Source organism: Apteryx mantelli, chromosome 1 (assembly GCF_036417845.1).
Source record: "Apteryx mantelli isolate bAptMan1 chromosome 1, bAptMan1.hap1, whole genome shotgun sequence".
Taxonomy (NCBI): domain Eukaryota; kingdom Metazoa; phylum Chordata; class Aves; order Apterygiformes; family Apterygidae; genus Apteryx; species Apteryx mantelli.
This window is the reverse complement of record NC_089978.1, coordinates 47,572,354-47,587,049: the sequence shown is the minus strand read 5'-3', so window position 1 is coordinate 47,587,049 and position 14,696 is coordinate 47,572,354. Positions and strand designations below refer to the sequence as shown.

Here is a 14,696-nt window from a genome sequence, read left to right as displayed (position 1 = left end):
AAAAGAGAGACTCAACTTGCAAACACCGGTCATCTAGCACAATCACAATAGACTACGCTGTAACTTCCATCCTTGGTTAAGTCATGGCTTATTTAGTGTTGAAGTAAACTCATAATCTATTAATGTAGTTATTATAGGTAGCCAATCCCAAGCTCAAAAGTTTTCTCAGTAAGTCTTTTGTTAACATCAAGCTTCAATATGTCATATTCATACAAGATCCCAGTTTCAAATCACAGAAATATAACATCGTAGAATTTTCAAAGTTTTGCTAAACAAACAAAAAAATCCCCGGGTAAAATGTCAGAGGTTTGCCAATGTTCATGGCAAAAATGTTTAAAGCAGGAAAAAAAAAAAAAAAAAAAAAAAGGCGCATGAGCTGGGGAGAACTTAACTGCATGTTTAGCTCTGTGTTTCCTAAAATCTTAGGTTACTTAGCTAGCCCCAAACGATAACATCATGGTTCAAAGCTGGACACTTAATAATAGTAATTATTATTCATAGGAAGAGAAAGGAGGCTGGGAAAAGGTTCATCTTGAGATACTTATCAGGGTAAAAATATAAAAGCTAAACAGAAATGGAAGCATTTTGACACTAATTTTTAATAGTAATAATACATTAAGAATTTCCACATCTGGAAAGACAGATCTGTATGGACTAGGGAATTATTTGGACCACAGTCAGAATACTTGTTTCACCTCAGTAAAAGATTCACATACCTCAAATAGAAATTTCTAGTAACATAGCAGAAACGTGGTTGTTACAAAAAAAATTTAAAATAAAACCATTGTCCAATTTTAAGAGCATTCAGTTCTAAATATCAAGGGTTTTTTTTGTGCCTACTGAAAGAGTGATGACTTTAAAAGTAGCATGAAATCCCTCTAAAGCACTCTTTCAGTTTAGTGATTCTGATGGTGGTCATAGTGCAGTTTAGAAATATTAGCTATTCTGTGCATGTGTCATTTTTTTTCCTGCTTTTTCAAGACACATTTGTTTCCTGTGGGTGAAGGAAAAAAAAAAAAGTTTAAGTATGGCATTTGATGAAAAGACTATCTGTTAGAATGTCTTCATCTTCAACCAGAAGGTAAGATCTAGAAACTGGATAAAGAAACAGATGTCACGTGAAAAGGTAAGCCAGCCCACTGAGATTAGAGAAAACACTTCATCTTTAGTGAAACACTGAGGGACTATTAAGCAAGACTTAGAATGGAAGAAAATGAGACTAGGTTTGGGATACCAGAACATAAACCAAGTCTCAAACACAGAAGAGAAAATATCATATGACAAAGACTTAGAAGCCCCTTGGTTTAGCAGATCCAAATGAGAGATCATGAAGATGAGGTGAAGAGAAGAGGCTGGATGTAGAGCCTATTGGGGGGAAAAAAAAAGCCACTTCATGAACAGCAAACTTCACCTATGCTCTGAAAATGATTTGGTACATGTGCTGAATCAAAAATATTTGGACAGCAAAGCATGGAGTGATGTACTTTTGCTGTCCAACATGGGGGAAAGAAAAGAGAAAGAAAGAAAAACCTCTAAGAATGGTTGAGAAAAGACTCCAACAAAAAATGATGCCTTGAAGACTGAAGGTTACATGGCAGAATGCCAGTCATGTCAGAGTAAGAAAAGACTGAAGATGGACTACACTTACAACAGAATGAAGCCCAACAGATGGAAGGCGTATCAAGGGCCGCCAACGACGGAGACGGATTGAAGGACTGGTTGCTTTTGCAGGACCTACATGATTACGTTTGGCCCAGGAGAGGGATGCAGAGTGACACAATGGTGAAGCCTTCGTTCTGCTGTGGCTAACCTGAGGCTGCGATGAGGATGGTGGTGAAGACAGCGAGGACGATGACGACTACATAAATATTAAAAAAGAACATACTTAGCCCACTTAAACTTGAATTAACATACCTAAAAAGGCAACTGCAAAGATGTCCACTGTTCATTACACTGTGCTTTAACTAATAAAGTTTACACAGAAAATAACCAAGAATGTGTTGGATTTGAATGAGATGACAAAAGAGCAATGAAGATAAGGAAAGACATGGTCCATATCTGAAGTTTACCATCAGATAAGATAGAGGTTATTCACACCCAGTGAACTTCATAATTTGAACCCAAGTTAACTGATTCATGAGAGATAGTCTGTTAGTAAGTGAGGAAGAAGGGGATTGAAATAACATCTCATGGAAGGAATAGTTGAAAACAGAGTGATCAGAGTGATCAATCCTGTCTACAGCCACAAAGACTACTAGGAAATTTTTTTGTCAATTTAAGAGAGCTAGATTGTGCTACTCTGGGACTTCAAATTAATCAACTAGTGTAATGGATCCCAGAGTTTCTTTACTGTTCCAATTCTAACATAAAAGGATAGCAAAGGAAAAGGGAAGCTTACCGTGGTGAGGTATGAAACTTCCTAAGTTTTTCACCTATTCTTCTAAAATAGCAGGCCAGTGGCAGTATTGCCATTAACACTCAGGATCTCTTTAGTATCCGTGGAAGCAGTAGGACTATGTTAAACCATTCAAATAGTTACTATTAGAAGAAAGACCACAGAAGTATTAAAAATGACTCTCAGTTGCAACGGACAAAATTATAGTAATATATTAAGACCAGAAAGAACCATTGTGATGATTTAGTTTTGATCTTCTGTCCCACATGGGCCACAGGACCAATCAACTTTTGTTTGAACTAGAACATATTTACAAAACAAAAAAAGTCAAGCTTAATGATTTATTGACTACCAAAATAAATCAGAACAAGCCGCAATTTCAGTCAATCCTGTCCATAGCTAGAGAGCCAGTAAGTAATGTTTTCATATAGTTTATCAAATACATTAGGCACACCAGTGCTAACTAAAAGGCAAGCTTGCTACTCCTATTTAATGAACATGAGAAGAATGGATTACATAAGTCCTTCTAGCCATGATGTCAAACCAGGGTCTCACATTCAGCTTATCATCCACCATAACTTTCTCCTCTCAGCTCATAAAATCCCCACTGTCATCTTCCATCTTTCAGAGAATCCCTCACCTCTCTCATACATTGTTCATCATCTCTTGTGCTAATTACATGTCCTTTATTTGACCTCAGAAAAATACAGTTTCGTTTGAAGCTAACTTAAAGGGTAATCCAGATTGTCCTGTGTCAAAGTCTTGTGCTCACCATTAATTTACTGTCTCCTGATCTTTACCTTATCTGCAGATTCTGAGTTGCACTTTTACATATCCACGTTACTGATAGAACCAATCCCTGCAAGGTCCCATTAGAAAACATACTTACTCAGTGATGATATTCCACTTAGCTTCACTGAGACCTGCCAGCTGCTTGTGAATTCATTAAAATTATGTAGGCAGAATAGAAACTGCAGTTCCACAAGATATGTCCAACAACGCACTCAATGGGACAATTCTAGACTACAGAAACTGAACATTAGATAGCTTATCTGAAAAATTAATTTTCACTTTCTTTAATCAATAAGTGCCAGTCAAAAATAATAAAGAAAATAAGTATTTTGAAGCATTTCACCTTCTTTTCTGTTCAATTTTCATTTTTTCCATTTCCTGTCAAGACAGGGGTAATATTTTTTTTTTTCTGCTTCCATATTGTTGTCCTTAAAGAACAAGGGCAAGGATAGGAGTTCTTCACAGAGAATAAGCATGAAGTACGGGAACAACTACAGAGCTCAGAGATAAGCATGCATGAAGTGTTATCAGGTCTTATAACCTGTCTAGAGAACACAGTTTTGTACAAGTTAGGCAGAGGTTCTCTTCTATTAGACCCTCATGTAAAACAGGATTTTCAAGCATTCTGATCTGTTCCTAGATCTCAGCAATTCCACAGAAATTAGAACTAAAACCAAAAAAATCCAACCCCCAAATGTAACCATAAAAAGAAATGAAAAAAGAGGAATTTAGCAATGACAGTACTTAGAGTCAGAGAAACTTAGAGGAGTTTAATGGCTATTATACGCCATCTGTACTACTGAAGATTTGTTTTTTCAAATTCTTCACATGAAGAACTGATTTAAAATGAAACATTTTGCATTTGGATAAAATATCATATGGCTCATACTGTTTATGCTCAGCATGCCTAAGAAAATTCTAAAAGATGACTGACAAAACGCTGCTCCTAGAAGTCTTTGCACTCCTTGGACCTCCCTATAGACAAGAGGAGCCTGCAAGATTAGAAAATGCTGGGGGACAGAAATTTAAGGGTCTTGCAAACTGGAAAGTTTACAATAAAAGCCAAGATGGAATATTAGGTTTTACAATTTTGCAAGCTTCTGCTATCAAAATAGACAAGATTGTTAGTCTTCCTGGAATCTGCAAGTACAGTAATTGCTTACTTAGAAATAGTAAAAGAAATAAAACAAAACAAAAAAACCTTGAGAGAAGGAATTTACTCTGGCTTTGGTACATTCCATTGACAGGAAATTGTTTAACTTCATACTTTTGCTCTGAAAAACTATCATTTAGCATTCCTGGCATAACTGATATGAAACCATGAATGAGAAACTGAATAATACCAATTTAAGATTTGTTTCATATTCCAAGGATGGCCAAGTATTTTGAAAGATATGTTAAATATGGTAATGAAAGTCAAAAAGGCTTTGTAAAAACAATGCCTCACCTCTGCCATCCTTAATGATTGCATTTATTTGTTTTTGACTAATTTTGTTAAAATAGTGAGAATGTTAAATGCCCCTTAATACTGACACCAGAAAGGACTCAATATTCTCAAAACCAGCTTTAGAATGCAATCTACTACAACTATTAATAAACTAAAACAACTTACTTTTTCTAGGTCAGTATCTTCCCTCATTTTAAAGTTTCATTCACTGAATCTTCTTATCCTTTATTTCCTATATTAGGAGGTCCCCCAGTGACATCGACCAAGGCTTAAAGAAAGTTTCTCCACTTGAAAAGGTGCTTTTGCATTTTAAGAGTGAAGTTTTGATAGACAGAATGCAGGAATTCTAGCAAGGCAAAGTTACTTCTGGGCTTCTGTCTAATTAACATGGCTGCAATAGCCATAAAATTTCATTCAAAGTTAGTTTATAACTTTTGCCTGAATAAAAAGCATAAATTAAGCTGTGTCATTTTCAATTGACTATTAGATGTACAAAAATAAAATTACATTTTTCAATATTAATATGAAATTAAATTCAATATTCTAGTATCCTGAATTTGGAGATGCAAGTACTACATTTCACATTTAATTTAAAACAGGGAAGACTATTGTAACTTTAGACGCTATTCAAACAAGACTGGCAAACTACAGTCAAAAGAGAATTACAGACTAACTTCACAACATGAGAAAATCACAGGAGTATGCTTTAGAGCAGAAAAACTGTAGCAGGTCAAACAGCTGAAGTGGTAAAACAAAAAACCCTGAAATAGAATTGTATGTTATTATCATATATGGCAGTAAGCATATTAAGTTGATAGTTTGTAAAGTAAAAATACATTATGAAGTTAAATTTCATGGAGCTGGTCCAAAAAAAGGGAGTTCAGGCAATTAACTTCTGCCTCAACCCAAAACTCATTCCTATGTATACCTGCTATTAAATCCTAAAGCCATTTTACTAAGATCTCAAGAAACACCTATAGAGTTCCTCAGGCACCAAGGGCTGTGCCTCTTTGCATGCCCAGAAGTGCAGAAGTTTGATAGTGCTGAATAGCCTGGGACCCACTTCATGCCTAGACCTGTCAGGCTTTAGAAACAGGGCATCTGCCTGCTCATCTCACTTGGGGAACTCAAGCCAGCAAAATATCCTGGTCCATGTCTAATGCACTGAAGGTCTGACAGGACTACACTTATCAAAGATAAAGTGCCATTGCATAACTGTTTATTTGCAAGTAGAAATACTGTTTAACACTGATGAATTTGCTAGTGGTTACAAAAATTCATCCATTCAGAGGCTCAAATTCAGGACACCCTCTCACTGGAAAGGCCAAGCCCATGCCACATCCCTCTAAGGAGGCTGCCCTATCTATCAGCTGATAAACTGTGCCGAGACAGGGGCTAACTTCTTCCCTCCATTTTGATGTTGTGCCACCGAGTAGAAAGAAATGCCATTTTCACTGGGAGAGAGATGAAAGGAGGCTTGATTGCATGCCATCATCGCTGGGGTACTCACTTGGGAAACAAAGAGGTACAATACTGTTAGTCCTGGTCTCTGCTTCCAGAGTTAGTCACATATATAGCCCCAGGATCAGAGAGACTGCCACACGATTGCGTGTTCTGCCTGTGCTCAGCTGAGTAGATCCATGAGTGTCCAGTAACTCCTCCTGATAAACTGAGCCTACGTGGACTGGTTACACAGTACACATACTACAAACTCAGTAGCAGAGATAGGGGTAGGTTCAACTGACATTAAAAACTGTAACTTTTCCAGCTATATGGGCTACATAAGAATTGTTTTAGTTTTAAGATTATACTCGGAAAAAGTGTACTTAACATTGTCTTTTCTGCTCCCCCCCACACCTTTTGAGGGTTTTATGTGTTTTGCCAAAGTAATTGCTCCCAACTGCTTAAATGCAATGTCTGCATTTCAGTTCAGAATGTAATACATATGTTTTTTCCTCCTTAGAAGTCATTGCCCCATTTTTTCCCCACGCAAATTAAATCCATGCCTCACTCAGTCTGAAAACATCTTCCTCCTCCTCCTCTCACAAATTTTCAACCTTTTTATAGAATTTTAAGCTATTTTGGTGGTGGCAGCAAAATCTCAAGAGATGGATGTCATGTTCCCTACAGCCTTTTATAAAAAGGCAGGCAGGCAGACAGGTGAGAGCTGCCTTAGGAACCGAGTGCTCCACAGAATCAGATACTGCTTCATGAGCTCATCTACAAGAATACACCACAAAATTCACATAAGCAAGAGACATTATGAATATTTCAACTTCAGGAAAAGCCTTGTTCCTAACTAGAACTTCAACAGGCACAACAGAAACCTACACAACATGTAAATTCTTAGGAAGTCAAGGTTCAGGAATTCCACTGTTCATAGATCTACTTGTTTTGTCGACATTACAATTATCAGCATTAATATATATTAGAACTTGGATTACAATTTTTAAACTGAACCAGGCTGCATATGCCAGCTGAACAAGTTGCTCACCAGTAAGTTTAATTAGTGTTTCTGTAACCAGTAAAGAGAAAGTCTTTATAGTATTCTCCATGTCAATTCAACTCACAATTAAGAATGGAAAGGATCCAGAGACTAATACTTGGTTAGACATATGGGTTAAGACATAGCCTAAAACAAGAAAAATACTGGAGATCAGAGCACCCAAAAAGCCCTTTCCAAAATTAGTTACAATTTAAGTTATTATATGCTCTCAAAAGAATCTCCCTCCGAAGATCTGAATTTAAGTTCTATGGCCCACGTTAGGCAAAAGTCAAGCTAGATTATCACAATGGTGACTTCTGTGATCAAAAATTAGTGGAGTTGCAAAAAATACAAAATTCCAAATGTTAGGGAGCTCTGCAAAATTTAAATTAACTAATTAGTTTACATATGCTTCTTAAACAAATTAAACAGCAGTGCTGCACACCAACTATCATATTTTTAGTGTGTTTCCTTAAGGAAACTCAGTCGATGCAACATCAGTTCTCCAAGTAATTTTAGCCCACTGACTAGCTTCAGACATACTATTATCTTTAAGGTTATCATTTTACTAAGTTCCTGTAAGTTTTTTTTCAAAATTAGTGGTCGGATAAAGGAGAAGAGCCAAATTAGTTTCTCTCCTGCCTGAGGGAAAAGGCTTCAGTATGAACTCACCCATTAGCTGTCTTGAACAGCCTTTTTAAACATCAGTGAGCAAACACACAGCTGGAATCTGCTACTTACTACCTCCTACATATGGAGTGCAAGACAGCGCTGAAGTGTTATGGGCTGGAGAGATGCAAAAGAACTTATGGCAGTTGGTTGGTAGAGATGCAGGATGCAAAACAGTAAAAACGTTTTTTTTACTTTCACTTCCGTTTCTTTTTTTTCTTGCATACTTGTTTTTTTTAAATTCATGAGCTGCTTTATGGGTGCGAATATCCTCTATAGCTCTGTTTCATCCTAAGAATCAGAGTTTATACAGATTTTACAGAGTTAAACATAAGACTCAAAATAGCATCTCAGAGCAATATTATATTAATGACTTACTAGTTATTTGCTCAGTACAGAGTATAGAAATTAGATTGATGCATGTCTCTCAGAGGCTGACACCTCCAGGTGTCACCTGGCAGAACCAACAGGGCAATGCAATGAATCAAATGACTAACCAAATGTAACTTCCAAAGTATTTCATGGAAGCTTTTCTAGTAAGCTCATTCTTACACTTTTTACTGAGCAAGCTGTGTAAAAGTAAAACCTACAGTTAACATTTTTAGGCAACATCATCTCCTTTATGGGAAAAGTTAGATGCTTGTTCTGTAATGCTGAACTAGACAAAAATCATTTTAGAAAGTTATAGAATTTATTTTATATTCTCCTGAGATACAACCATTTCTTTACAAGACTGTATGAATTATTCAGAAACATCAAGAAATACAGACTACCTCAAAAAAAATCCCACCATATGTTCTTGGCATGAGTGAAAGAGAAGCTCCTTTATGTTTCTTCTCTAACAATAAATTGTAATGCCCTAGGGAGCCAGGGATCTTTGAAAGTTTAAACTTTACAGCAGCTGAGAACAGAGCACATTGACTCTGCTCAGTTCTTGCCAAAGTTAGCAACTGTTACTGTGATCAAAGTCTAACTTGGTGCATTCCAAACAACATTACAGTTCTCAGGGCATACTAAACAAGTTTACAGACTATAGTTTGCAGTTATGGTTTGAATTACTTGAGGAAGAAATCAAGTTGTGGTAGCTTTTTTTTTTTTTTTTTTTAAAGTGGCTGCCAACTTCAACTCTTGTGAAAAACATTGCTGGTCATACTTGTGAACCTTAAATATATCTAAGTACACATATTGATGTGCACAAGTATTTCAGTCTTTTGTGAACATCTGAGACCAGTTCTTGCTTATTACTCTTAAACTGACAGAGTCAAACAGCAGTTTTGATTTTCAAAGGCTAGTTTTTTTCCGCCATCAGTATTTTTGATCATGGTCCAACGTGGCACAAGAATGCTGTTTCCATTTGAAGTGGCAGCTCAGATGCAGCACCTCAGACTGCTCAGTTCACAGCTTTCCTCGCTTAGCTGAACATATAGTTCTTGTAGCTGAAGCTGTCAGAAGGTATACAGATGTATTAAGCATACAAGAAAGAACAAACAGGAAGAGCTAGAGAATCAAAGGCAGTATTTTCTCTGCTCCCCAAAATAGTTGGCATAATAGAATGTATATAAATATATATATTACATACAAAATACAAAGAGTTCTGTTTTCTTATGTCTTCCATAATAACTAGTAACTGAACCACTGTAAGCTAAACTTCACTAATTTGACATTCTCAATAGCTTCTAAGGAAGGAAAAGAAAAATAGAAATCTGACAGCTCCTAATTTTCTCCTAAGAATTTGAAGCATCAAAACAAAAGCTCTTATAACACTCTAACCAGTAGCAAATACACAGGTATTTCAAGCGGCCATTTGACTTGTATTTATTTGGTTCGTTGAAACATTAGGTTTATTCTGAGCTAGAGTGCAGTAACATTTAAAGAAGTAAACTTCCTAAAGATACAGACTACAAATCACATTCTGCTAACCATTAATGTATAAACCATGCTGAAACTCCCGTCCCAAAAATATCAACTTCAAACACAGAAGTGTTTCCATATGCCACAAGTATCACAAGACATAAAATTGGCTATACCATTTGAACTTTATAACAAAAAGTGATATGGAGAGTCATGTGTCAGCAGTTAGCGATACCTTGATGTTGCACAACATAGCCTGTTAATTACTTAACACCACAACTACCTGAGTTTTTGCTGTCCTCAACAGCAAAAACTGATCCAAGTCTAGGCTATTAAGTTTCCTTTTCTGTTTTCCCAGAAATGTGCTTCTAACACCTTTGTGCCAGCATTAGCTCCCATGAGATCATAGGATGAGCTGGTTCAGGAAGCTGGTACAAGACAGAAATTATTTTATGTAACCTGAAAATCCAGACCAGATTGATTTAAGCTGCCACAGACACACACAGCTGGCTAAAACTTCAAACACTGTTATCCATACGGACATGAGTTAAACACTTCAAAGCCTTTACAAATGCACAGACTGAGTATAGACTATTCTCTAGATAGAATTCCTTCACTAAAGACAAATTAGTCTTTTAAAAAGTACTTTATATGGCATAGCTTTCCATTTTCCATACTGCAAACTTGAGCTGTAAGGAAGCATAGTCGCAAAGTAGATGTGGATGTCAGTAATAAGAGCAGAACAAAATACCTCACTACTCACATTATTATAGTCTAACATTAAAAAGAATCCTTTATTTCAAGAATCAGTATAGGTATTACTTTCTACCTGGAATAACTGTTCTCAGGCTACCACAGCAAGTGATTTAAACAACTTCTACTGGTTTATTTCTACAACATGTAACTTCACATTTTCCTCCTTCTCTCCCACTCTCCCAGAAAACTATTATTAATCAAATTGAGGGGGCAGGATTTAGGTTTTTCTCCAACTCTGAATTTAAAAGGTCTAGTTGCTCTGCAGAAGAATGTAAACCTGGAAATCACCCCTCATTGGGCTGAAATGATTGCCTGTTTTCACAAAACTCCCCACTCAGATTTTCTGATCTATTATTTGAAAATAGTCAGTTACTGTGATTGTCCAGAAAGAAAGCAATGCAAGACAGTAAGACAAAAGAGTTAGAGATCAACCTAACCCTGATCAGTATACAATTTAATTACTATTTTCCCCTTTTTTCACTACAATTTTTTCATTAATGATTGTTATAAGTTAGTTGTTTGTCTAGCATCCACAGACTGTATTGCTTTTTTATTATTTTTAATAAAGCTTTTAAGAGAGCGTATGAGAAATTAAGACTTGAGATAGCATATGGTTTCAACAGTTCCTGAACTCTTTGGGTGAACAGGAAGAACAAAAAACCAACCAACCAAAAAAAACCCCAAATACTGCTCAGTAAGAAGTGACAATAAGGATAAGCTTAAGAGCTTGTGCAGTTCTGCAAAAAAACAGTTTGTATTTTCCACATTTTCAAACATTCCATATATTATAAACAAAAGTACATGCCCAGCAGAAGACCATGAAAGATTAAAGATGACACTTCAGCCAAAAGATCTTGAGCAGCTGGCAACTATTCTACCCTCATCAATAGCTGCCTTTCAGGTGTTAGCATAGAGAAAAGAGAAAGCTATAGTCTAAAAAGGTAGCGATCTGGAACATAAAGAAAGTTTTCCTTTTTGTTCCCAAGAGCATGGTCATTGTCGCTGGCAAAAGTATCAAAGAAAAGGACAAAAAAATTCTCTAGCTTCGGCTGAAATCTGAAAGCCGAGAACCTGGTCTTGATGCCACTGGATCTTATCCAGCTTCATCTTTAAGATCTAGAGCCTTTTTTGGCTGCCTTGGATATGAAATACCTGTCACTTGAGAAAGTATTTCAGCAACATGAATTTTAAACAAAAAGACTGTTAAAAGAAATCTTACATTCAGCTGCCCTCATTCGAAATGGCACTTGACCATGGGACCAGCATCAAATCACCCTTGAAACCCCCGAGAATAACACCATGCTTCTCCAACAGAATAATTCACAAATCTTTCTCTTGGCTAGCCTAAAGTAAACTTTAAACAGACTTACATTTTTTAACATGAAAATACCTGTAGGACTGCTTTATCTATTTTTTTCTTCTGTTCCAACAGAAAAATAAGTCATGGAGCTACAGATTCCAGCAGTCTTAAAGAACTTGAATCAAATGCAGCCTAAAATTTGGCCTAGAGGAGAAGCTCAAGTTAACAATACTTAAGTTGCAAACTTGAAGAAAATTAGTTCAATTTCTTGAAAACTGTACTTTTCTTCAAAATATGATCTCTGAAAGGACAAAAAGACTTCTCTATTCATAAGAAAGTATTTAAGTAGTTCAACAAAATTTCAGGGAACTTAATTAAAACATCAAGTATTTTGATTAAAAAAAAAAAATCATTTCTAATCCAGTCTATAGTTTGCCTGCAAAAATTTTTGAATTTGTTACCAAAAATTATACCAAGTGGCTACGAACACAACCTTTTTTAAACTAAGCAAATGAATCATAACTATCAAACTTGTTAAGCTTCTTAAAGCATCCATCAAGGCAGAACATTCTGCATCTGTCAGCTTCGATCCCTTTGCTTAGCAATTCATCTTAATATTTCATCTAAATAGAGCACACAGTGATAAATCCCACTGTAACTCTTCTCTTCCAGCAGTCACTAATTGGAATGTAGACTCTGGTAGGCCCATAATACTAATTTCCTGCCAAACATCTTTTTAATAGCACTTTTCTTTAAGATATAAGAAATTAAAATATAGGTCTGATTACAGACTATTCTAAAATAGAACTGAGTCCTAATCAAATAAATGAATAAATGAAATACACAGATCCTGGAAAGACAGAATCCTTTTACTCGCATTACTTCTAACCTTTTATTTCTAGGCAGACTTGCTTTATTTCCAGGTTTGAAATACCCACATACATGGAACAGAAGTAAAAGCAGAAAATCCACTAGCGTATTGTAAAAACTAAGAATCCACTGAGATGATTAAAAAAGCTTGAAGATTTAGTGAGATTGTCAGGAGCAATCAACAAATAAAGGTTTTACTTACAGCATTGAAGGCTGAGTTATCAAATCATCTGCATCAACTCAGAAATCAGAGCACAAAAAAAATCATCAGATGAAAACCTGTCTGTATTCTTTGCTATTTTTAAACTTCCACATCTCAAAATTCCAGAAAATTTTATTTTCATCTTATGACGCTGTAGATCAATATGTGATGCTATGTTTTGCATGGAGGAAGAGGAAAGGCAGCATTTTGGAAGCAGCTGCATTCATTCCTAACCACATCAGCACATCTGACTGCCACACATCTTACTTTCAGGATTCTGCCCTAACACTGTTGAGTTTAAGCAACATTTTCAGAAGAATTTGCACGGACATTAGTGCACAGCACCTACTTGAGAGACCAACCCACTCAGGGAGCAGGCTGATCTTAGGAACCACCCAAGCCAAAATAGCAGGCCTACATGTTTCACAGAATCACAGAATCGCTGAGGTTGGAAGGGACCTCTACCCCCTTTCTTAACTCTTAATTTTGTTGGACACCTGGAAAAGACTTTCTGCTTGGAAAGCTACGGCACTTACTGTCATTAAGCAATTACCTAAGCCACTTTATCCAAAGGAAGCATTTCTGTGCAAAATGGCCTCACTATTCGGGGGAGGGGGGGACAAAACCCAAAGACATAGGAAGGGAGATACTTTCCAGTGTTCTGAAAGGAAGGTTTAGTTTTCAGGAAAGTCATCCTAAAAATAACAGATATGCAAGACAAATTAGATCTTCTGTCTTGTTCCAAAGGTGCTAGACATTATCAACTTGCCCCTCAGGACAAGTCCATATTCTTTGAATGATGTGCCTATAGTAACTTCAGTAACATCAAGAGCATGCTGTGCATCAGTCCCTTCCACATTTCATGAACAGGTATACAGCAACATTCAAGATGTACCACTGGCAGGAACGAGAGCAGGAGATTAACTCACCCCAACTCTCAGTTATACTTCTTAGCGTATTCAGGTTTCATGTATTTTATTTTGCTTAGAAAGAATTATGCTTTAGATCAAAGCAATTCTTCCTGTACAGAGGAAAAGGTCTTGCTGTCAACTCATTGCAGCAGAAAGATTTGCTTTGCTTTCTTCTGGAGTGCGCAGAAGACAGCATAAGTCATAAAAAGAAAAGCAAAGCTCACCAACAGCACTTAAAAAGCAACAGATGAGCCAGTGGAGTCAAAGGCAAACAAAGGAGGGCTCCTGCCTTTGCCAGAGAGGGCACTAACAGCAGTCTAACCAATTTTCTTTCTGTGGAACAGACACAGAAATCTAACTCAGAAAGATGGGAAACTGCCTCAACATGACTGACTGCCTGGGGAACCTTAATATCCACTTGCCCCTCTAAGCAAAAAACATCCCCCCCCCCCCCCAAAAAAAAAGTTTCAAACATAAAACCCCACAACACACACACACTGGAGAAAAAAAAAATACACTCTTCCCTAAAACGTCAAAGGTCAGTTATTCACCCAGTTTTCTGCAAGTCTTAACTTTCTATTTAGCTCAATGAAAATAAATATGTCATACAGATCCTGCCATATGCCAAATTTATTTAATTTTGAGGCTTTGTGCCCATATTTGATAACGCATGACAAAGCAGAACGCAGAGAGCAGACTGATTTTACAGACAAAATAGTAATGGGTTTATCATACATAAAGGAGCATTATCTAATATTGATTAAGCTTCACAGCAAGTATCACAGCAAGTATCTTTCCTTCTAAACCTGGAAAGAAATTTTTTAAAAAAACATTATCCAATCTGTTGCAGATCAAATCTTACAAATATATGCATTAGTAGGAATTTATCTTAAGTAATACTTATATACAAACAGCACATACACAATAGCAAACAAAGTACTGCACCATTTGCTTTCCTGAAATAAAACTTTTCAGTCATTTATAAAAATGTTTGTTCTGCTTGTATGATTACTATGGA

At 36.4% G+C, this 14,696-nt stretch overlaps 1 protein-coding gene across 2 annotated transcripts in view; it reads right to left on the bottom strand.

Moving 5' to 3' along the window:
• UCHL3 (ubiquitin C-terminal hydrolase L3) overlaps positions 1-14,696 on the bottom strand; it is a 43,016-nt gene that overhangs the window by 10,949 nt on the left and 17,371 nt on the right. The window lies entirely within an intron of this gene.